Genomic DNA, 26,624 nt, shown 5'->3' with positions numbered 1-26,624 from the left:
TTAAACCCAGTTGCCTCACTTAAAAAAAAAAGAATAAACAATGAGGTGTTTGTTCACTTATAAAAAGAGTAACAATTCAGAAAGTTTTACCAAGAAGTATCTGGAATCGTGTTAGAGTAGAGCAAAGATTATATTGTCAAAGCTGAAAAATTGATTTTATTGTATTTTAACATTTATAGTTATTGATATAAAGATGAAATCTTCAGGTAGAAGCAGCAGAATACAATATATAATTTGTTGGGCAGTGAATCAAGATGACCTGCATTCATACACAGTCAATCAATCATCATTTATTATACATGTACTCTATAACATAAACAAAGTTAGGTGTTAGTGATACAAAGACAAAACAAGAAATAATCTTTGCTCTTAAGGAACTTTCCTTATTTTGGAGAGATATGTATTGCATATATAAATGTATCATGGGAGTCATTCCAAAGAATGACATCTTCCATATCGCAGCTATAGCAGGGGACTTCCCTAGGTGAGCTAAATTTGAACCTTGATCCCTCAGGCTGCTTTTAATACTTTTTGTTTCTTTCCTTGAGCACAGGTGACTGAATATAAATTTTGAGGTAGATGAGTTAATCCTTAGAGGAAACCTTGTAAGTTTTCAAAGTCCAGACGTCTTGGATCACTTGGTCGGAGCTAACTGGTGGTAGGAGGAATTTCTGCACTAAGAATGACCATCAACAGGGAGAGGAGTTTAATCTTTGATCTAAGCTTGTTGGAAGATATGAACCTAGAAGAAAATTTTTAATCAGTGTAGAGACAAGGTGAAACGTAAAATGTGTGTCCACCTCAGTTTTCTCAACTGTAAAGAGAGGATAATAAAAGCACCTATCTCCCAGAGTTTTCATAAGCTTTTAATAAAATAATATATGTAAAGCCCTTACCACAATGCCTGGTACATACAAGGCACTTAATAAGTGTTCATTTCCTTCCTTCCTTCCTTCCTTCCTTCCTTCCTTCCTTCCTTCCTTCCTTCCTTCCTTCCTTCCTTCCTTCCTTCCTTCCTTCCTTCCTTCCTTCCTTCCTTCCCCCTCTATTCCAGGAAAGGCACAGGGAGTTTCAGATGTACTAGTCTAATGTTGGCCTGCAGTGTCTGAGAAAGCGCAGACTTAGTGTGTTCTTTGGTTGGTCCTTTTTTTTTTTAAATGATGCAATTGGGGTTAAGTAACTTGCCCAAGGTCATACAGCTAGTATGTATCAAGTGTTTGGTTTGAGGTCGGATTTGAACTCAGGTCCTTCTGACTTCAGGGCCGGTGCTCTATCCATTGTGCTGGTTGGTCTTTTAGCATACAAGAATTGGGATAAAGGAAAAAAAAACATAGAGTTAGCTGTGACTGCTCATTTACATTGAAATGGAGGCCAATTCTAAAATAGCATTCCTCATGTCAAGAAATGAAACAACTAGTCTTACTATCTAGGTTCAAAGTTTAAAAGATGCTATTGGCACTTGTATAAAATACATAAAATATATTCTATGCATACATACACACACACACACACACACACACACACACACACATATATATATATATATATATATATATATTACACAAAATGTAATTGCAATCTTTACTAAGTAAACATTGGGAAGACACACCTAAAATTCAAAAATTATATGAAATGCTTATCCCTTCTCTAAATGTCAAATCAGGAACTCAGGAGGGTGAACTGCCAGCGGTTAGAGTTCAAGCATAACTTCTTACCACCTTTGTTCTTCTGATAGTCCCTGTATATCTGGAACAAAGACAGAACAACCCTTCTAGCCCCACTGCTTAAATACTCTAGCCCGTATATTTTTGGAACAACCATCTGGTATATAAAGCTCTAGGTGGGAGCCTAAAAGAGGGTAAGCAATGGAGAGATTAAAAAAAAAAAGAATAGAGAAAGGATTGGCAGTAAGGGTGAGGGGTGGGAGACAAGCATAATATTACTCTTTGAAATTCATAAGCAAAGTAACCTAATCACTCCTCCCCAGCAGTAGTTTTCTAGCACCCTAGTTGCTTTCTAAATAAAGCTAGCACAACTTTTATTACAGGACCATTGGGGTATTATTAGACAGTACGTGGCATAGGGTTTATCTGTCATATTCCTTAGTGGACGCTATACTTCACATCAGAATTCTTGAGCATGGTGAGTGGGGGTGACAAATTTGGTACATAGGAAATGGTTAATTTTAAGAGGCAAAATATTTCACCCTTGTATAGGAGTGAAAATGTTATGGATTTAAGGATACATGATGAAATTGAATATATCATAAAGTAGTCACTGGTCAGAGAGCTTTATTACAAAAGGGGAAATGAGGTATTGCTTTGAGAGGGAAGAACTTTCAGGTTTGAATCTGCAAATAGCAAACTGGCTTCTAACAGGGCAAGTTGAAGCAAGTGTTTCTTACTTCTTGATTTTATGTAATGTAGAATAGCTAATTTATAACCCATTACTACACAGTAATCAAGGCATCTAATGATTTGTTAATTTCTAAGTTTTTTTTCTAATCTTAAACATTCAAAAATAATACTTCTGTGTTCTCAGCAGAACACACAGAGGACTGAAAATGAAAGTGTAAAATTTTCATTTCATATTTCTTGCCTTTTTTTAAAAGCATGTAATAATTTTGTGTTGCTTTCAAAACTGTCTTGCTTGTCGATGATTCCTTCTGAACTTCTTTCTCTTCCCTTATGTCCACTCAAAAAATTTTTCAATGCCTCTCTTTTGTGCATCAATATTGCTAACCTGATATTTCCTTCCTTCCCTCAATTCCTAGTCCCACATTCAAACTGAGAAAAAGAGAAAAAAATTCTAATGAACAAACATAATTGATCAAATGAAAAACATTTTAGTTTTATATCGTGGATTGTACTTAATCAGACAAGACAATAAGATAAGATCTTTTGAGTTCACATTTTGATATCCCACTTAGGCGTCAATTTTAGTTCATAGATTTTTCACATTGCGCTTCAATCCAACTCTAAATAACCAAAACAACAAATATAATCCAATCGTGAATTTCCCGGGATTTCATTTTAAAAACTTTTGAAAGCAAGGCCTACTGAGGTTGCTGTTAGTGGGAAAGGAAGAAGAGAATAAGAAGGGGAAGTAAGAGGGAATAAAGAAAGACAACTCTGAAGTATTACAATAAAACAACAAGGTTAATGATAGAAATTGAAGAGACCATTGTAACAAGATTCTGGTTTCCAAGCAGCAAAATAATACATTAATTATTATTTATATTATAGGAATCTTCACAATTTTATCATAATTTAAATCCTAATTCATGTCATTGATTTACAGTTACACTCTAAGGTAAGGTTACTGTGAGAGGTATTAGCGTACTTCTAATATCTTCCATGCTAGTGCCCAATTTTCCCAGGGTTTTTTGTTAAATAGTGAGTCCTTGTTCTAGTAGCTGAGATCCTTTTGTTTATTATTAGATTGTAAGCTTCTTGAGGGGGTTGGAAACTGTCTTTTGTCTCTTTTTGTATCCCAAGTGTTTAGCGCAGTGTTTGGCACATAGTAGAAAGTCACAATGTTTATTTATTGATTTTCAAATACTATGGTATTATACATATTTGCTTCTGTATGTTGTATACTTGGAAGGCTGGTAGGTGGCACAGTGGATAGATTGCTGGGCCTGGAGACAGGAAGACCTAAGTTCAAATTTGGCCTCAGGTGCTCACTAGCTATGTGACCCTGGGCAAGTCACTTAATCCTATTTCCTCTCTGTAAAAATGAACTGGAGAAGGAAATGGCAAAGTATTCTAGTATTTTTGCAAAGAAAACACCAAAAAGGAGTCACAGTCAAACACAAGTGAATGACTAAACAAGAAAAAATGCTGTGTACTTACTATTCTACTGATTGATGTCTTTATTTTTAACCAGTAATAAATTGTTTTGAGAATTACTGCTTAATCAAATACTGCTGATTATAATTTCTTTTCATAATTTCTCAAGATTCTTGACCTTTCTTGCCTCCAGATAGTTGGTATCACCAAGAAATTTGATACTTGTGCTCATTGTGTGCAAAGAAATATATCAAGAGCTCATACTGCATATTTGGAGAACATAAGCTCTAGCAAACTTTAAAAATTGTCTACATTGACCTCCTATTTCTTGAAGGAGGTAGAACATCATATATTGGTGATGACAAATCATTTACCAATGTATACAGGAATCAAAAGCTTTGATGATACCTAAAGTATTATGGCAGAAATATTTCTCATTGTATTGACTTCTTGACAGGTTCCATTTATATGGAGGCAGAGGCATTGAAAGAACACTTTTTCTTTTTTTAAAATTAATTTATTTTTAATTTTCAACAATCACTTCCATAAGCTTTTGAGATTTAAATTTTTTCTCCCTCTCCCTCCCGACCTCCTTCCCCAAAATGGCACACAATCTGATATAGGCTATATATACACATTCCTATTAAACATATTTTCACATTAGTGATGTTGTAAGTAAGTGATGTTGTAACCAATAGGAGGAATCATCAGAAAGAGGAAACAAAACACGATAGAAGAAAAAAAATAGCAAATAGTATCCTTTTATCTTCATTCAAACTCCATAGTTCTTTCTTTGGATGTGGATAGCATTTTCCATCATGAAGCCTTTGGAGATACATTAGATCCTTGTATTGCTGGAAAGGATTAAGTCTATCTACATTAGTCATCGTGCAACGCTGCTGTTATTGTGTACAATGTTCTCCTGGTTCTGCTCATTTCATTCAGAATCAGACCATACAAGTCTTTCCAGGTTTTTCTGAAGTCAGCCGGTTCATCATTTCTTATAGCACAATGGTATTCCATTATATGCATATACCACAACTTGTTCAGCCCTTCGCATCCTCTCAGTTTCCAATTCTTTGCCACCACAAAAATAGCTGCTATAAATATTTTTGTACATGTGGGTCCTTTTCCCATTTGTATGGTCTGTTTGGGATACAGCCCTAGATGTGCTATTGCTGGGTTAAAGGGTATGCACGTTTTTATAGCCCTTTGGGCATAATTCCAAATTGCTCTCCAAAGTGGTTGGATCATTTTACAACTCCACTAGCAATGTATTAGTGTTCCAATTTTCCCACATCTTCTCCAACATTTATCACTTTCCTGTTTTGTCATGATGGCCAATCTGGTAGGTGTGATGTGGTACCTCAGTGTTGTTTTGATTTGCATTTCTCTAATCAATAGTGATTTAGAGCATTTTTTTTTGTATGACTACAGATGGCTTTAATTTCTTCATTTGAGAACAGTCTGTTCATATCCTTTGAACATTTATCAATTGGGGAGTGACTTGTATTTTTATAGATTTGACTTAATTCTCTATATATTTTAGAAATGAAGCCCTTATCAGAGAGACTGGTTGTAAAAATTCTTTCCCAATTTTCTACCTTCCTTCTAATCTTGGTTGCATTGGTTTTGTTTGTGCAAAAACTTTTCAATTTAATGCAAAGTTATACATTTTGCATTTCTTAATGCTCTCTATCTCCTGTTTGGATGAATTCTTCTGTTCTCCATAAATCTGATAGGTAAACTATTCCTTGCTCTCCCAGTTTGCTTACATTATCAACCTTTATATCTAAATCATCAACCCATTTTAATTTTATTTTGGTATATGGTGTGAGATTTTGGTCTATGGCTAGTTTCTGACATTCTTTTCCAGTTTTCCCAGCAGTTTTTGTCAAAGAATGAGTTCTTATCCCCAAAGCTGGGGTCTTTAGGTTTATTAAATAATAGATTACTACAGTCATTGATTACTGTGTCTTGCATATTTAACCTATTCCACTGATCCACCCCTCTATTTCTTAGTCAGTACCAAGCAGTTTTGAAGATTGCTGCTTTATAATACAATTTAAGATCTGGAATGGCTAGGCCACCTTCCCCTGCATTTCTTTTCATTAGTACTCGTGATATTCTGGCCTTTTGTTTTTCCAAAATTATTTTTTCTAACTCTATAAAATAATTTTTTGGTAGTTTGATTGGTATGGCACTGAATAAGTAAATTAGCTTAGGTAGAATTGTCATTTTTATTATATTAGCTCAGCCTACCCATGAGCAACTGATGTTTTTCCAATTATTTAGATCTGACTTTATTTGTGTGAAAAGTGTTTTGTAATTGTGTTCATAGAGTTCCTGGGTTTGTTTTGGGAGGTAGACTCCTAAATATTTTATAATGTCTACAGTAAGTTTAAATGGAATTTCTCTTTCTATCTCTTGCTGTTGGGCTTTGTTGGTAATATATAGAAATGCAATGATTTATGTGGGTTTATTTTATAGCCTGCAACTTTGCTAAAGTTGTTTATTATTTCAAGTAGTTTTTTACTTGATTCTTTAGGATTCTCTAAGTATATCATTATAGCATCTGCAAAGAGTGATAGCTTTGCTTCTTCTTTGCCTATTCTAAAACTTTCAATTACTTTTTCTTCTCTCATTGTTAAACCTAATGTTTCCAGTATGACATTGAACAACAGGGATGATAATGGACATCCTTGTTTCACCCCTCATCTTATTGGAAATGCTTCTAGCTTGTCCCCATTACATATGATGCTTGCTGAAGGTTTTAGGTAGATGCTATTTATTATTTTAAGGAAGACTCCATTTATCCTATGCTCTAGTGTTTTTAATAGGAATGGGTGTTGTATTTTGTCAAAAGCTTTTTCTGCATCTATTGAGATGATCATGTGGTTTCTGTTGGTTTTGTGTTGATATGCTCAATTATGCTGATAGTTTTCCTAATATTGAACCAACCCTGCATTCCTGGTATAAATCCTACCTGGTCATAGTGTATTATTCTTGTGATAAGTTGCTGTAATCCATTTGCTAATATTTTATTTAAAATTTTTGCATCTATATTCATTAGAGAAATTGGTCTATAAGTTTCTTTATCTGTTTTGACTCTTTCTAATTAGCTATCAGCACCATATTTGTATCATAAAAAGAATTTGGTAAGACTCTTTCTTCACCTATTGTCACAAATAGTCTATACAGTATTGGAATTAATTGTTCTTTAAATGTTTGATAGAATTGCATGTAAATCCATCTGGCCCTGGAGATTTTTTCCTAGGGAGTTCATCAATGGCTTGTTCAATTTCTTTTTCTGAGATGGGGTTATTTAAGTATTTTACTTCCTCTTCTGTTAATCTGGGCAATTTATATTTTTGTAAATATGTCCATTTCACTAAGATTGTCAAATTTGTTGGCATATAGTTGGGCAAAATAATTCCTAATTATTGTTTTAATTTCCTCTTCCTTGGTGGTAAATTCACCCTTTTCATTTTTGATACTGGAATTTTGGTTTTCTTCTTTCTTTTTTAAATTAAATTAACCCAAGATTTATCTATTTTATTTTTTTTCCCCCATAAAACCAGCTCTTAGTTTTATTTATTAGTTCAATAGTTTTCTTAATTTCAATTTTATTAATTTTTCCTTTGGTTTTCAATATTTCTAATTTAGTGTTTAGTTGAGGATTTTTAATTTGTTCTTTTTCTAGTTTTTTTAGTTGTATGCCCAATTCATTAATTTTCTCTTTTTCTATTTTATTTATGTAAGCATTTAGAGATATAAAACTTCCCCTAAGAACTGCTTTCGCTGCATCCCATAAGTTTTGGTATGTTGTCTCATTATTGTCATTCTCTTGAATGAAATTATTGATTGTTTCTATGATTTGTTGTTTGACCCAACTGTTTTTTAGGATTAGATTATTTAGTTTCCAATTATTTTTTAGTCTATCTTTCCATGGCCCTTTATTACATATAATTTTTATTGCATCATGATCTGAAAAGGATGCATTTAATATTTCTGCCTTTCTGCATTGGATTGTGAGGTTTTTATGCCCTAGTACATGGTCAATTTTTGTGTATGTGCCATGTACTTCTGAGAAAAAAGTATATTCCTTTCTATCCCCCTTTTCTCCAGAGGTCTATCATACCTAACTTTTCTAATGTTCTATTCACCTCCTTAACTTCTTTCTTGTTTATTTTGTGGTTAGATTTATCTAGTTCAGAGAGGGAGGTTCAGGTCCCCCACTAGTATAGTTTTGCTGTCTATTTCTTCCTGTAACTCCCTGAACTTCTCCTCTAAGAATTTGGATGCTATACCATTTGGTGCATATATGTTTAGTAATGATATTACTTCATTGTCTATGGTGCCTTTTAGCAGGATGTAGTTTCCTTCCTTATCTCTTTTGATTAGATCTATTTTTGCTTTTGCTTTGTCTGAGATCAGGATTGCTACCCCTGCTTTTTTTACTTCAGCTGAAGCATAATATATTCTGCTCCAGCCTTTTACCTTTACCCTGTGTGTGTCACTCTTTTTCAAATGTGTTTCCTGTAAACAACATATTGTAGGATTATGGTTTTTAATCCATTCTGCTATCCATATCCCTTTTATGGGAGAATTCTTCCCATTCACATTCACAGTTATGATTACTATCTGTGTCTTTTTCTCCATTTTCCCCCCCATTTATGCTTTTCTTTCTCCTTTCTCCTTTCCTCCTCACTAGTGTTTTGCTTTTGACCACCACCTCCTTCAGTCCCTCTTCCCTTCTATTATCCCTTTCCCTTTTCTTCCCCTTTAGTCTTACTGCTTCTTCCCTCCCTTCTATCCTCCCTCCTTTTCTTTCCCCTTTTCCCTCCTACTGCCTATAGGGCAAGTTAGATTTCTATACCTAACTGATTATGTTTTTCCCTTCTTGAGCCAAATCTGATGAGTGTAAGGTTCAAAGAATGCTCCCTACCCCCTCCCTTCTTTCCCTCTGCTGTAATAGGATTTTGTGTCTTTTCCTGTAAGGTCATTTACACTTGTCTGCCTCCTCCTTTCTTGGTACATTTTCTTAGATCATACTAATCCACTTACTTGGATCCATTTAACCCACTTGATTAGATTTTTTAAAATATTACATCAAAGTCAACTTATATCCACCCCCTTTGTGTATATTCCTTTAACTTGGTGTAATAACAATACAGTTCTCAAGAGTTACAAGTGTCATCTTCCCTTGTAAACAGTCTGCCCTTATTAACAACATATTGTATCTTTCTGTCCCATTTACCTTTTTATGTCTCTTGAGTGTTGTACTTGAAGATCAAATTTGTTGAGCTCTGGTCTTTTTATCAGGAATGTTTGGAATTCCCCTATTTCACTGAATATCCATCTCCTCCTCTGAAGAATCATGCTCATTTTCAGTGGGTAGTTGATCCTTGGTTGTAATCCAAGCTCCTTTGCCTTACGGAATATCATGTTCTGTGCCTAATTGTCTTTTAATGTAGAAGCTGCAAGGTCCTGCATGATCCTGACTGTGGTTCCATGATATTTAAGTTGTTTCTTCTGGCTGCTTGCAGTTTTCTCTTTGACCTGGTAATTTTGGAATTTGGCTGCTATATTCCTTGGTGTTTTCATTTTGGGATCTTTTCCAGGAGGTGATCAGTGGATTCTTTCTTTGGCTATTTTACCTTCTGGTTCTAGGACTTTGGGCGAGTTTTCCTTGATGATGTCCTGGAAGATACTGTCCAGGCTCTTTTTTCCATCCTGATTTTCAGGTGGACCAATAATTTTTAAATTGTCTCTCCTGGATTGATTTTCCAGGTCAGTTGTTTTACCAATGAGGTATTTTACATTTTCATCTATTTTTTCATTTTTTGTTTCTGTTTGACTGATTCTTGCTCTCTCATAGAGTCATTAGCTTCCATTTGCCCAATTCTAATTTTTAAAATTGTTTTCTTTTATTAGATTGTGTACCTCCTTCCCTATTAGGCCAATTGTATTTTTTAGGGATTTTTTTTTTCTTCAGTGTACTCTTTTTTTTTTTTTTCAGTTGGCCAGTTGCATTTTTTAAGGACTCTTCTACATCTCTCATTTGACTTTTAAAATCCTCCTTGAGCTCTTCTAAGAAGGCTTTTTGGGCTTCAGATCAGTTCATATTCCCTTTTGAGGTTGAAGATGTGGGTTTGCTGACAATGTTGTCACCTTCAGAATTTCTGCCTTGATCTTCACTCTTCTCATTATATGAATCTATGGTATGTTTCTTTTTACTCATGGTGTTTCCTTATTCCCTGGCCTTTAAAGAGATTGAGCTCTCCTGCTGGGGAGCAGAGGGATGTGACCCAAGCTTCTTATGTTTATATCCTAGGACCTGGTCACTGGCTTTGTGTGCTGGGGCCTTCAATGTTGGCAGTTGCAGGCTGTAAGGTTATGGCTGGTTACCTGGTATTGGGCTGGAATCAGCAACACTGGAACTCTAGGTGTAGGATTGGGTAGTATGGCCTCTGGAGATTTCCTGGTCACCTGGACCGTTCCTTCCTTTCTCCGTCTTCAGCTCCTTTCAGATGGATATTGCAGGATGTTTATCCACCTGGGGCCCCTTGTAGTGCTGCTTCCCTTAGTTTTGCTGAGGCACTGGGAGAGCCAGTTTCTGTAGAATGCTGGAGCACCTGGTGGTTTTCCAATCTGGTTTCCACCAGTTCCCACACCCTCATTGAGGCACTCAGAGGTCCTGGTGTTGGTGTTTGCCTGCTCCACCACCTGGGTTCAGGATCTCTTCCTGGTATGCTGAGGTGTGGCTTTCTGCTAGTTTGCTATGACACCTTTGCTTCAGTACTGCTCCCCTTCCCCCAAGGCAAGAGGGGCCTTTCCTATTAATCCCTTAAGCTTCCTGGGCTACTAGACTACTGCAACCCATGTTTCTTCTGATTCAGTTGTTCCAGGGTTTTTCCTGGGGCAATATTTTCTGAGCTTTCAGAAGTTACTAAGGGAGCATAAGCGAGACTTCTTACTTTGCCATCTATGCCCCCAGAAGCAGAAGTCTGAAAGAACACTTTTTCAAGTAGATAACTTTGCCTGATTTCTAGAACTACAACTTACTACTCTCAATGAGACACATAACTTGAGTGTTTCAACTGCTCATTGCTAGACATGTTAGATATACTGAGTCCAGAAAAAAATGTCATTAGAATTAACATGACCTTTCTGGTATACTCATATAACTTCACCAGGAAAAATACCATTGCTTTATTCCTGAATCTTTGAAGTTTGGATGACACTCTCACCTCAGAATTAGTAGTTTGGAGTCTCTGAGGAGAGAGGGGTTGTGGCCAATTAAAATAGTATATCTCTTGATTGGGAGATAATTTAAAAGAAGCTTATCATCTAGCTAAAAAGAATATTGAGGGGCAGCTAGGTGGCACAGTGGATAGAGCACCGGCCTTGAAGTCAGGAGGACCTGAGTTCAAATCCGGCCTCAGACAGATAACACTTACTAGCTGTGTGACCCTGGGCAAGTCACTTAACCCCAATTGCCTAAAAAACAACAACAACAAAAACAACAACAACAACAAAAAAAGAATATTGGTATGATGTCCAAATTCATTGTCAAGACCATCAGCAAAGCAACAAGTCTTGATGTTTATTGGATGTATAAGTTATCAGATTAATAAAAAAGCTAACTAGTATCGTATTGTATTGAAACTTGCTAGGTTTTGAAAATAGTCCCAGACACAGGTAGGTATCTCATAAAGACAGTTCACTACAAAAAATTTTATTAGAGAAACATAATACAAAGATTTTCCTGAGTTGTTTCCCTTTTATGCTTAGCTATTTTGAATTTGTTTGTGCAAAATCTTTTTGATTTCACATGACAGAAATTATCTCGTTCATGGTGATATTCACTATCCCTTGTCTGGTCATCAACTTTTTCCCTATCCATAAATCTGATAGATAATCTTTTAGATGTTTCTTAGTTTTTAATGTGATTTTTGATATTTCGTTCATTTACCCGTTTGGAACATATTTTATAAGAGGTGTGAGGTCTAAATTTAATTTCCTTCATACTTCTGTCCAGTTTTATCTTCAGTTTTTATCAAATAGTGAGTTCTTATCCCAAAAGCTTAGATCTTTATGATTACCAAATATTAGGCTACTAGATTATTTTGTATGTTGTGTACCTAATTTGTTCCACTGATTAGTCTCTCTATCCTGCCTCTACTCTGCCTTTAAAGAAAGAAGGTAGAAAAAGAAAAGAAAAGTGTTCCACACTATTGATTTATAATTGAAATAGTCTGCTACTGCTCTCTTTCAGCCAGATCATTATTCTTATTCTCCTTGTAAGATAGAATGAAATAAGTTTAGGACATACAATCTTCTGGATTGCTGATTGAAGACAGATAATTATGATCTCACACAGATCCCACTCAGTAGATAGAATGAATATCCTTCAGTGGGTATGAGTGATACTTGTGGGTGCTTGACAGTGGAATATTTTGTATCAAAGCTAGCTGAACAGTTAATGAAACCAGATGAGGAAATAGGCTCAAAGAGGTTGAGTGAATTGCCAATTGCCACACAATCACCAAATGTTTAAGGTAGGAGTTGAATCCAAGTGTCCCTAAATCCATCTCTGGAAACTTGACCAATATCCTATGCTGCTATGATTTCATCAACATGAATACTTTATCTACTGATATTGATTGTGGACCATTTTTAACTAATAAAATATTTTCAAGAGTTGCTGAAACTAAAACTTTCAGCACCCTGTGGTCAGTATACTTATAAGCCTCCTTAAAATTGGCTAAGCTGGTTCTCAGACTATAAATATACAACCATCTTTGATTATATACTTGAAGACTTTCCAGGTTGGTAGGAAAATTTGAATTTGACCACAACTGGCCTAACCTTTGAGACTCCAAGGTCATCTTTACAATAAAATGAGGCATTGCAATAATACATTAGCACTGGCTGATATATAATGAAATATTGATTCTGTTCCAAAAAAAGATGATATAAAAATGATACTGTAAGGTTTATAGGAAATCACCCAAAAGATATGTAAAGTATGTCACTTTCTAAATAGTAGTTTTAAACTATTCAAAGTGGAGAGAGAAAAAAAAACTAAAGGACATTTTTTGATGACTGCAATTATTATGGCATAAAAATTTAAAAAGATTTGTGCTTTTGAAAAATATAAATAAAATAGTTAAGTTGTATAGTGACTTTAAAATAGGACAGATCTCATTCTGCAGACTATTAAGATAATATTTTAAAAAATTAAGAAAGAAAACATTAGAAAAAAATTAGAAATGAGAAAGTATCATATACATCTAAATGATAAACCTTTTGAGAAAGATAAAGCTTTATGACAAAATACTTAAAGTAAGTTTCTTTGTGAAGGAATAATGTAAATGAAAATGATTTACTCAGTATACCCTGACTGTATTGTTGCTAAATCATTTGAATAATTATTTTCATGTATTTGAAATTATTATCCATCCATTTATCATTTTCATGTGCATTTAAATGTAAATTTTTCCATGTTTAAAGAAACTCAGAAGAGAGTACAGAAAAGTTCATACAGAAAAGTTAGTCCATTTCCTTTCTCTCTCTCTCTGTCTCCTTTTAGATTATGATAATGTCTACAAATAATACAGGGTCAACAATTTTGACTACATTGAGTGGTTTGTTTAATCAAATATTGATTAATTGAGTTTAAAAAAGAACTCCTCCAAACAAAAAAAAGTGTCAAACCAGTTGTTGGATTGAATTGCCTGGTTGCTCAACTGAAATTCCAAGTGAATTTAGTCAAAATAGAGCCATTTACTTGTGTAAATATTTCATGTGATTCTATCTTTCCTCTAACTTATTATGAATTTTAAAATTATTTTGTTTTTTAAATACACACATGAGGTTATATTTATGCATAACTTTTGCAAATCTGCATAACTTTTGTTGGGCTGGAAGATGCCAAAAAGGTATTATCAGAGACAGCTAGGTGGTATAGTGAAGACTGATTGGCTTGGAATCGGAATGACATGAGTTCATATGTGGTGTGTGTATATGTGTATAAGTGTATTATATATATAAATGTGTGTGTATATTTGTATATATATACATATATACACATCCATACACATGTACACACACACACACAGAGGAAATACTCTTTTCCCTTTTGAAGGAAAAGGGTAAAAAGAAGGACACGTAGGGAGGGAAAAATCAGCTTATCAACATATCCTTAATTTCTGCCTTTTCTCCCTAGATGCTTCAAGGAATTTCCCCTTGCATTATATTCAGGCTGCTCTCTCTGGGTTGAAATGAAATATCCAGTTCCCATTTGGAAAGCTTATTTACTCTCTGTATTTTGCTAATGTATGCTAACCAACACATCTTCTCTGATTTCTATTTTCTTGGATAAAATGGCTTATTTGCTATTTACTATTTCTGATGGTCTTTTTTATAACTATTATTTGGTGGAAAAGACCCAGCATAAAAGCATAAGCTATATGTTCCCCCTTTAAGGAATAACAACAGAAGTGACTTAAACCTAAAGAAATCATTATCCTTGACCAGAAATATTTAGAGGGGCACATAGATATAATTCTAGTCTAATACCCCTGTATCTCAAAGAAGAACAGCATGTCCAGCTTTGTGGCCCTTCTCTTGCTCCCCTCCAAGCAAGAATCAAAGGAGAAAGTTGTGGAGGGCAAGATTCCAGGGATATGTATTCATGCCTCCAGATACACTGCATTTAGATAGCCTATGTGAACATAAACAGAATCTCCAGATATGAAAAACACTTCGCAAACCTTTAAAGCACTATATGTTATTGGTTGAGTTGTTTAGTCATGTCCAACTCTTCAAGATCTCATTTGTGGTTTTCTTGGCAAAGATACTGTAGTGGTTTGCCTTTTCCTTTTCCGGATCACTTTACAGATGAGGAAACTCAGGCAATTGGAGTTAAGTGACTTGCCCAGAGTCACACAGCAAGTAAGTACCTGAGGCTGGATTTGAACTCAGGTACTTTTGACTGCAGATCCAGCACTCTATCCACTGTGCTACCTCACTGCCCAAAAGCATTATATAAATATTTATTTTTTATTACCAAGTTTTCTTCATTTCTATTCCAGATACATAACCAACCCAGTTCGTTAGGTAGACAGATAGCTTTCATTGAATTGTGCTAATTATATTCCACATTATGATGTCTGGGAGTCATTTAAGACTCATACTCTTTTTTGCCTTTTTTTGTCCCTCTGAATTTTGCCTCCAGTTCACCACAATCTCCATTTTCCTTATGAAGAAATAGATGCTTACTTCTCTTTACCATCAAGAAATGCATTTATCTATTAAGTCATCTAGTGACAAAGACATGCTTTGCAACTGAATCTCTAATCTTTCAAGATGAATTATCAAGAAACGAGGGAGGAATAGTTAGAAACCTATTTAGAGGTGAGGAGTTATTCCTGAATTTGAGTACATCAGGTTCATAAGCAGTTGGTGAGTTGCTGAGAAAGGGAACAGTCAATGGGGTATAATTGTAGAACTAGCAGCCCATTTTTTACACATTACTCTCAAATCCTGGAATTTCTGGCAAAAGCCCCTGTGGTATAGAGCTGTACCACTTGCCATATAACAGATCTCTTCTGCTAAGGTTGAAAGTTGCATTGCTTTATTTCAAGACATTTTTGCTTAGCATCTCAATAATCCTACAAAAGTGAGTTCACAGTATTTGAAAGTAAGCTTAATTTTTATTTACAAAGCTTTGGTTAAGTGTAATAAAAAGATATCTATGAGGAACTTTGTTGACAGTTGGCTCCATTTGGGAAAGTGCACTCTTTTTCCATAAGAGTGTATATACTAGGCCAAATCTTAAGCAGAGATTTTAAGTTCTCTGGTCCATGAGGATCTAGTAGTAAAAGACAGGCAATTCATCCCCTCATTCCTATCACGTCTTGGTGCAATCTATCAAAGCTACAAGAAAATTAATTTCAATATTGCTCAATAAACTTCCATCTGCTAATTAAAGTGTGCCATAAAACATGCAAGTCAGGTCTCGTGGAAGCAGAGGGAATCTCTCCCTCTTGCTTCCACACTTCTTCATTGGAATAGTTGTTTGTGTAACATGGGTTGTGCAATTCTGATAGACCAGAAGGGAATTTTGGGGCCTGCCTCCAATTATATATGACTCACAGATAAAGTGCACATTCTCTGAGATGATGAAGGATCTTGTAATTGTTTGCTGAGCTGGAGGAGCTGATGCTTCAGTAAGTATACAAAAGATATCAACCCACACCTTCAATTCTTTCTTCCTTTCTGGCAGGAAGCCTATGGACTATTTCCAGTTGTATCCCGAGTTGGGTGGGTGAAAGTGAAGCTACTGTGTCTTATACCTGGCTTCATATGGCTATGAGCACTTAAGTAAGTTTTCATCTGGGTCCTTGTATCCCTTACAATTTTTATTCATCGTTGATCTTAGGCAACTGAGTTTCCTGTGATGGACATGTCCAACTTAGGAAGTAATACCATGAGTTCAAGATGTCTAGACATTGTGGGCATCACTGAGTGAGACCTGGCTGGCAGTAGAAGAAAATGCTACATGACAAGGGTTGGTCACAGACATAAGGCCTGGCCTAAGTGGGGACATTTTATAATAGAAGTATAATAAGTACATTACCTAGCTGAGGTGAAGTGTAAAATGGATAATTATCAGTCTTGCAAAACTGTTCTGGTGAGGTCTAAATATTAGTCTCAAAATCGATTGTGATGAAGGTTATACATTAAGTTGCAGAATCCTATTAATTCTGTTTATGTGTGCTGTAATTCTTTATGTTTATGATTACTTGTCACATATCCTGAGCAATTTTTTGAACTTTCTCTCTTTTGAGGAACTCTTAGACTTTTAAATCATAATGAAATTTACCACAAGTAAAATAATTCCCCAAGATGTTAAGGGGAAATTAATGAACAAATAAATGTGAGAATGGGGAGTCTAATCACCCAACTTAGAAGTCAGGCTTCTGCACAGGTGAACGTGATCCAAACTGCAATGGTGTACAAGAGAGGATGGGATGTTTGCTCCAACCCTTATAGGCCCAGGTGATCAGTTCATCATGCTAGATCTGAATTTTGGATTCTAGACTATGATAAATGCAAAACCAAAACCAAACCAAAACAAAAACAAAAAACCTTTTATTTCCACTTTTCGAGTAAACCAATGCCAAACAAAATATGGTACAGGATAGATAAATAGATAGATAGATAGATAGATAGATAGATAGATAGACAGATAGATAGATAAATAGAATAATTGTTAAACACTGTATGCCAGGCACTGTGCTAAATAATGGGGATATACACAATATTCCTTATGATGAAGAGCTTATATTCTAATATAGAAAGAAGACAACATATAAAAAGAGCTGAAAAGAGGAGGAGCAGTAATAAGGATACCAGGGCAAGGGCAAGGTCTAATGAGGAAGTGGAGAGGTCCAAAAAAGTAACATGAAGTCCAGAAAGTGAATTGAGCCAAGAGTGAAGTAAGATGGCTGGGTACTCTCATCAAATGATATTCCAAGATAGGGATGCAGCAATCAGAAGAGTGGGCCTCAGACTGGAAGAGGATGACTTGTAGATTTTAGTCCGTGGCCATTCCTCATGACTCAATCCCTTTGCAACTATACTTCGTGAGTTTGACTACCACATCATGTGTCCTTTTGTTGAACAGCAAAACCCTGCCTTAACTTAGGTTTATGGAAGATGATGAGAAAAATCACATAAATGAGTGATGATATCCCTGACACAGTTCTTAAGAAAGAAGTATTTATTTTTTTTTAATAATAATGCAAGTGAGTGTTATACCAATATGTCATGTTGCTAGCAACTCAAAGCCACTTTACCAGTGAAGATGAACTTGGTATGAATGGTTCATCTTGAGATTCATGAGTGGTTTTTGATTTTAAAGATTTAATCTTTAAGCTATACAGACAATAAAGTCTGCCTAAAATAAATGTCAATACAAGCAATATAGACAATAATGTGTTACAGACAAATCTTGCAATATGATAAAATAGTCAGGATTTATATAACATTGTAAGGTTTTCAAAGTGCTTAACAAATGGAGTCATCAAACTCTCTCTCTATAAATACATTTGATAATATATACATACACACATTTACATATATACACACTTGCAAGTCAAGACATCATCTTCCTGTATGGAAACAGTTCAATTTTGGTTAATTCCAGATAAAAGAATCATTCAGGTGATATGATCATTTCCTCCTGTTTCTGAGGTTCCAGACTGCTGGGAAAGTTTGTTTCAGAGTTGGAATTATATGATCGTAGTGATCCAAGGTTTAGGACCTTGAACTCAGGGATTCAAACACCTGTGCTACCTTTCTCAAATTACTCTGTGTTTGAATTTGTGTGTTTTCCTTGAGTCAGAGCTTCAGGAACAGGCAATAATATTAACAAACATTTATTAGAGACCCACTGTATGAAAAATCACTCTTCTGTGTTCTGAGAAAGATATGAAGGTAAGATAGGCCATTGTCCCTCTTTTCAGAGTTTGTAGTATAATAACACAAGGAGTGAACTGTTTGTGATCTTATGAGAAGGTTGTGGATAGCTAGTAAAGACCGTGATATATCTATTGGGGTGCACAGAGGTCAGGGGACCAACTGTAATGGATCTGATTTTGAAGAATACTGACCTCTTCTAAGAACTGACCTGTTTTCTGGGATTGTGCCTCCAAGGTTCACTTATGCTTACTACAGTGGAAGAAAACTAGAGTAGATGACAGTAACTTTCTCTTTTAAGATTGTCTATACACTTGGGCTTTTAATATTAATATTTATAGAATAAAAGCTAAATTTTAGAAGATCATGTTTCTATTCCAGTACAGGAGGAAAAACCTCTACTGAAATATATAAAATCAAGTGTTACAACACTTGCAAACAAGTGTTTTGGGTATGGAAGGCAAACAACAGCTGTACTGGCTCAAGGAAACTGAGACAGATGTATAAATAGCCCAGATTTCTGTGTATGATTCTTATTAATGCCATCTTGTCCTTAGAAATCATAAGACTTTATATAATAACTCTATCTGCCTGGCATTGATGAGGTCTTTTTTTTAAACCAAATCTCACAAGATTATATATCTGGTTCCCTTGCCTAGCCTTGCCTTGATTTCTCTTCCCTTCCTTTCCTTTCCCTTCTTTTCTTTTATTTTCCCTTCCTTTCTCTTCATTTCTTTTCATTTCCTTTTCATTCCTTTCCCTTCCCTTCATTTCTCTTCCCTTCCTTTCCTTTCCTTTTCCTTTATTTCCCTTCTCTTTGCTTCATTTCCATTCCTAGCCTTTCTTCCTTTTCCTTTCCCTAGATATGTTAGTCAATACCTACCACCAAAAGCTACCAAATAAATGTACAACAGTCATATATAGGCTACTGAAGATTGATCACGGCTGATGTGATTTCAGAGGTTCTTGATGCCAACTTGCGACTATAAATTGAGATCAAGAAAAGGCTTAAAGATCCACATTAACTCTCAATTTCTACATGTGATTCTCAAATTTTTGGAGTTAATGAGACCATAAGGTTATTTTCAAAGAAAAGCTTCTATTTTATTTTATTTCTTAGTCTTGACCTCAACAATGGGGGTAGCCCCCTGGGACTTGATGTCTCATTGAAGTAGAGAGCTCAGAGAAGGGGCACAGTTACTTGGCAATGGTACACAGAAAGTAAACCTCTTTTGATCTAAAACCTATAATTTTTATCTATGAGAAGACATCCTGGTGTGGCAACTCTCTCTTGTAATGCGAATCAGCAATTTTCTAATATTTAGAGTCTTAAAGAGATGTCTGGGGCATGAAGAGTACCTTGCCCAGCCAGAAAGTGTAAGAGAAGAACTTGAACCTAGTTCTTCCTGACTCCATAGCCAGCCCTTTATTATGTCATGCTATATTCCATACTTCTGTATACTAACTAGAAAATGACAACATGACACTAGACATCCATTTCTTTATATATGAAAAATAGAATGGTGTATTATGACCCATTTTAATTATGCTGGGTTAGTTTATTAAGTGGGGGCAAGGAAGCCACTCTCAGGATTATTATTGCTTTGGTTCCCTTTGCTGCCTGAGGCATAAAAAGCCCAGCCTATGAGTAGTTGTTGATGGATATTTTAACACAATTTCCATTGCTCTATGGGAACTCCTTTCTGACCTAATTTAGATACTTTCCATGGTGAATGTGGAGGCAGAGGGGGATATTTATTTTATCTGAATTAGTTTCTTCTTAACCTGAGGAATTCTATTCTTTATACATAGTCAGCAATAAAGATAGGTTTATTATACCTTTGCATTCTAACCCAAACATGCGAAAGTGAACTGGGATGTGTTATGTCTGGATCAGAATATTTGTTGTGGTTGGGGTTGTTGACAATGGTTTTGAGGTTGTCTTTTTTTTTCAGTTTTATAAATGAGAGAAGAGTGGTCTGGAAGAAATGGCACTTTGGTGATGAGATGCTCAGATACAGGACTTTGTCATCCTATCACCAAAATGTTATTTGTTGTAAATGGGCTATAGGTCTCTTAGTGGAAAAGAAGGTCAAATTCATCCTTTAGAAAGAACTTATTGGATGCCTATGGAACCTATTAGAGAATTAAAAAATAAGGCAAAAATCTAGTGTTTGGGGATCTTATTCACGTTTGTAGAAAAGCTGGATCGTTAACACAAGGAAAATGAAGAAAAAATTGTCTTTGTAGCAGGCATTTAGAGGCAGAGCTAAGTAAGCTTTTTATCTTCAAAAATTATTCCTTGAAAAGATGTGCAGCTTATGCATCTATTAACCACCTACGTAAAAAGGATAATGCTAATGGAGGTGAGGACTAATAGGACTACAGATCAAATGAGAAAATATATGTAAAACACTTTTTAAAGGACAAAGTATAAGTGCTAGAAATTATTGTTGCTGTTACAGATGGGAAGTACAATTTCTGATCCAGAGACTTCTCTGTAGAATACATTAACTCCTGCTTTGATTAGGGCTATAGAAAATGGAATAAGAATGAAGATTGGGAATTGGAATAGGTAATAAAAAAGGCCTGGCCTTATCCCATACTCCCTGGTTGGGTACTATCCTCCATGGAGTGATTTCTTCCACAAAGGAGTTAGAGTTATATCTCTCAGTTAAGTTTTGGAAAATATACCAGAAGGGGAGAATCCAAGTGATTCTGTATATAGTCTATAATAAGATGCTAATACTCAGTCCATTACATATTGATTAGAGAAATGCAGATTAAAACAACCTTGAAATAGCACTTTTCACCTAATTCGTTGTTGATAGAATTGTGAACTGATTCAATTATTTTTGAGAGTAATCTGGAATTCTGCCCAAAGAGTTATCAACCTGCCCATACCCTTTGACCCAGAAATACCATTAGTAGTTCTATTTCCAAAGATGATTAGGGAAAAAGGAAAAGAATCCATATGTCCTAAAGTGTTTATATCAGCTCTCTTTGTGTCAGCAAAGAACTTATAATTTGGGAGATTAATATCAATTGGGAAATGGCTGAAAAGTTGTGGTATATGATTGTGATGGAAAACTACTGTGCTATAAGAAATGACGAGCTCGATAATCTTAGAAAAACATGGGTAAGGCTAAACCAAGATGGCAGAGTAAAAGTAGTGACTTGCTTGAGCTCTCCCCCAAACCCCACTAAATACCTGTAAAAATGGCTCTAAACAAATTCTAGAGCAGCAGAACCTATGAAAAGACAGAGTAAAACAAATCTCCAGCCCAAGATAGCCTGGATGGTTAATCGGAAAGGTCCATTGCATTGGGCTGGGAGAGGAGTGCAGTTCAGCATGGGTATGCAGGCAAAGACCAGTCCTCAGTGAATCTGGAGCTGGCCTCAGGGGACTGAATCACAGGCAACTTGGGTGATTTCCATACTTCTCAACCCACAAACACCAAAGACAACTTAGAAAGTCAGTAGGAAAGGTCTATGACTGCAGTAGAAATAAAATTGGTCCCAGCCCCAGTCTCAGAGCAGCCCTGGGACAGCAGGTTCTTCAGGAGCCCTTGGCCTTCAGACAGAGGGGGAATCCAGTGGCTGATCAGAGGGGGATTGCAGGGATCTCTTTGCTGGTCCTGAGGCAGGAATCTCTTGCTTTGCCCATCTTGGATCTAGGTGCAGTCCTGGGGTGAGGAGGAGTGCTGGCCTGGTGGAGTTTGTAGTGGTGGTGGATAGGGAATTATCTTCACAGTTGCAAGGCAGAAAAGAGTGCTTGTGGTCACTCATAAATCAGAGCTCAGGCCAGGAAAGGAGTAAACACCTCGCCTTGGAAGAATGGAAAATTTACAGGTCCCTAGAAGTATCTCTGAAAACAACTGCACAAACCCCCTGAACCTTGGGGCAGTACATTCTCCACACTGGAAGTAGACCCTGAACTTAACAAAGAGTTTAAAACTTAAGTAATTGGATGGGAACATGAGTAAACTGCACAAGAAAGTCAGACCATAGAATCTTTCTTTGGTGACAAAGATAAAAACACAACCAGAAGAAGACAACAAAATCAAAGCTCCTACATCCAAAGATTCCAAGAAAAATATAAATCAGTCCCAGCCCATGGAAGAGCTCAAAAAGGATTTTGAGAAGCAAGTAAGAGAAGTAGAGGAAAAACTGGGAAGTGAAATGAGAGTTATGCAAGAAATTTGTGAAAAATAAGTCAACAGTTTGCTAAAGGAGACCCAGAAAATACTGAAGAAAATAACACCTTAAAAAATAGCCTAACCAAATGGCAAAAGAGGTCCAAAAAGCCAATGAGAAGAATGTCTTAAAAAGAAAAATTGGCCAAATGGAAAAGGAAGTCCAAAGTCTCACTGAAGAAAATGCTTCTTTAATCAAGACATTGTAAAATAAAACCAAAAGAATGAAAAAATAGAAGACAATGTGAAATATCTCATTGGAAAAACAACTCACTTGGAAAATAGATCCAGGAGAGAGAATTTAAAAACTATTAGACTATCTGAAAGCCATGATCAAAAAAAGGACCTAGACATCATCTTTCAAGAAATTATCAAGGAAAACTTCTCGACATTCTAGAACCATAGGGTAAAATGGAAATTGAAAGAATCCACTGATCACCTCCTGAAAGAGATCCTCAAAGGAAAACTCCTAGGAATAATGTAGCCAAATTCCAGAGTTCCCAGGTCAAGGAGAAAATATTGCAAGCAGCCAGAAAGAAACAATTCAAGTATTGTGGAAACACAATAAGGATAACACAAGATTTAGCAGCTTCTGCATTAAGGGAGCAGAGGCCTTGGAATATAACATTCTGGAGGTCAAAGGAAATAGGATTACAGCCAAGAATCACCTACCCAGCAAAACTGAGTATAATTCTTCAGGGCAAAAAAATGGACACTCAGTGAAATAGAAGACTTTCAAGCATCTTGTTGAAAAAACCAGAGCTGAATAGAAAATTCAACTTTCAAATACAAGACTCAAGAGAAGCATGAAGAGGTAAACAGGAAATAGAAATCATAAGGAACTTATTAAGGTTGAAGTTTTTACATTTCTGCATGGAAATATGATATTTGTAACTCATAAGACCTTTGTCAGTATAAGGGTAGTTGGTAGGAAAAAAATTGTATGTAGTTAGATAGATAGATAGAGGGCACAGGGTGAGTTGAAGATGAAGGAGTGATATCTGGAGAACAAAATTAAGGAGTGAGAGAGAATTATATTGGGAGAAGGAGAAATGGAGAGGTAGAATGGGGTAAATTATGTCACATAAAACAAACAAGAAAAAGCTTTTACCATGGAGGGGAAGTGGGGGAAGTTAAGAGGGAATGAATGAATCTTATTCTCATTGGATTTGGCTTAAGGAGGGAATAACATACACACTCAATTGGGTATAAAAATCATTTTACCCTATAGGAAAACAGGGGGGAAGAGGATTAGAGAAGGGGAGAAATAGAAGGGAGGGCAGATTAGGGGAAGGGGTGTTCAGAACGCATGCCATCTTGGGGTGGAGGAGGGACAAAATGGGGAGAAAATTTGGAACACAAATCTTGTGGAAGTGAATGTTGAAAACTAAAAATAAATAAAGTAAAACATAAAAAATTAAATTAAATTACATTAAAAACATGGGTTGACTCAAATGAAATAATGAAGAATGAAATGAACAGAACCAAGAGAATCTGGTATGTAGTAACAGCAATATTGTTTCAAGAACAATTTTGAGTGACTGTGATTTTGACTATTATAAATACCCAAATTAACTACAAAGGACATATGAAGGAAGACACTATCTGCATCCAGAGAAAGAAATAATGAATGTAACTATGTATAGAATGATTTTACATATACATGCATGCACATATTTATGTCTAATGGTAGTCATCTCAAGGTAGAGGAGAAGGAAAAAATTAATTTACATATCTTTATTATATATTTAAAAGGAATAGTAAGTTGTATATGGTATATTTACAGTTCCATGTGAAATCATATTTTATATTATACTATGTTATGGCAATGCTTGTTTTATTGTATAAAATAAAAATAAAGTAAATAAATTAAAAAAATATTAGATTCTTTGAATCTGTTATTGGGAACTCATATTTTCCACTTGGTTATTTTTATACCCGCCATTATTGAGTCACTTTCAAATCTACTTCTTTTGAAGTGGACTCAAAAAAGGCAGAAGACATAAAGTGGGTTGTCCAGGAGTCTTCCTCCCTGAGTCCTTATGATCCTGTGGGATTGATAGTCATGTAGGTCACTTCATACCAATAGAGGCTGAGTGGAGACTTTAGTAAGCACCAGAGGGGTAGTCAGGTTATATGACTTTTAGACTTTTGGAGTCATTAACTCCCTAAAACAACCACTTGATATATCACTTTAGAAAAACAGTTGCTTCTTATTTGGTCCTAGATGCTACTGAATGGAATACACTGCCTTATACAATTAACTTTTGTCTATTTTTGCCTATTATGAGTTGGGTAATATAAGATGGTCCCATTAACAAGATGGGTAGAGAATAGAAAGTTTCCATTGTTAGATGGAAATAGGGCATTCAAGATCATGTTTACCCAGTCCCCTCAGGTTTTATGTCCTTCATTAACATGTATATTTGCCAGTGGCTGAGACCTCAAGTCCCAGATCCAGTTCTCTGCTTCCTCTGCTATGCCAATAAGGATCTGTTTTGCTTTGTTCACTGATAGCTCTTACCATTATCAGTAGGGTATATACAATTGGATCTCAGAAGCCATTAATCCAGTAAAGGTAGGTTGGAAGCCTAGCGAGTCCTCCTAATTGACTGAGCTAAACACTGCACAGTTTGCAAGGGAGAGATTCTTGAAGGATAAGACAAACAGAATTTTTATCATATTGATTCCTGAATGATGGCCATGAATCTGCCTGAATAGTTTGGGGTCTGGAGAGTATAGAATCAGTCCACAGATATTCTCCATTTTTGGATTAGGGACCAATAAAGAAATTTTGCCAAAGCTGTCAGGTACATACGCACATGCATATGTATATACACACATATAGGTAATACGCCCCTATACACATGTGTATAAGTATACACACATATACACATCTACATCATGCATGTGCATATATGTGTTTTATGTGATCACCATACATAACATACCATCTCTGATAAGCTGAATAATTAGGTTGAAGCTTTAATGAGAATTGGTTCCATTATTAATCTGTAAATAGAATCTGTAATGGTACGTTGTGGTGGGCCCAGGGCCATATTATCCCTTTAATTAAGGACAACATCTCTACTTCTGTTCAGTGATCATTTTTGTGTCACTTTGAATTAGAGTGTCCACCTTTGAAATATCGGTGTTTTCAAATGGTTTCCCACCTGTCACTAATTAGCAAATTGTATTAGTACTCTTCCTCATTTCAGGAAGACTCCCCTTATTGCAAATGATACTTATTTAAGGTATGACTTTGCAGTGCCCCCAGTTAAATTTGCTGTCTTGTCAGCTGCCATCATAGCCCTGAAAGGACATATCCTTCTTCCTTATATACCATTGCCTCCAATTATTTCTTTCATTTTACCATGAAGAAGATCTAATTTGGGGCCTGTTGCTCTCAGTTGCTATATTTTTCATCTGCATTATGGTTAGGTAGCTGGTATTGTGAAAAATTGGAAAGAACTTTCAAAATAGTGGCTTCATTTTCGTGCTTATGATTATCATGGTAAACTATCCTACCTCTTAGAGGCTGTGTCTTTAATATATCACAAATTAGCACTGATCAAATGAGGAAATATTTGTAAACCAGTTATCACAGAATTATGTGCCTTTATGAAAAAATGTTGTTACTCGTTATTGAATTAGGAATTGATAACCAAGGAAGTAATAAGAAAACCTCCAAGGTGTTCTCAAATCCATTTAGTCCTGAGTAATTAAAAAAATAACAATTTTCTATGAGCCAGTAGTAAGTGAACTTCTCAAACTTCAGGTGGGTAGATGAGTAGGGGAAGGAAGAGTAGAGCTAAAAGTAGTACAGAACAATTGAGGCTTTACCCCAGGACATGAAAATTAGAGGGTACCTGGATCATTCTCTCTCTCCTGGCAGTCCCCACATCCCCTACTTCTTTCCAATAGTGGCTAGGCATACAGAGGCATGGAAACCTAAAGTTGTCAGCAAGGTCAGATTCTTTTCTTCAATAACCACACCCTAGAGGATTTGCCAATTACCCTCCCCCCTTTTTCGCAGAAATAGAAAATATATAGTTGTGGTTCTAAGGAAGAGAGAGAAATGAGCTTGGTTTACTTTGTATTATGCAGACTGACATACCCTAAAATCTACTGATGTTATCTGTGA

This window comes from Phascolarctos cinereus, unplaced genomic scaffold (genome assembly GCF_003287225.1).
Source record: "Phascolarctos cinereus isolate Bilbo 61053 unplaced genomic scaffold, phaCin_HiC Scaffold_4;HRSCAF=312, whole genome shotgun sequence".
Lineage (NCBI taxonomy): Eukaryota > Metazoa > Chordata > Mammalia > Diprotodontia > Phascolarctidae > Phascolarctos > Phascolarctos cinereus.
This window is presented reverse-complemented; position numbering follows the sequence as displayed.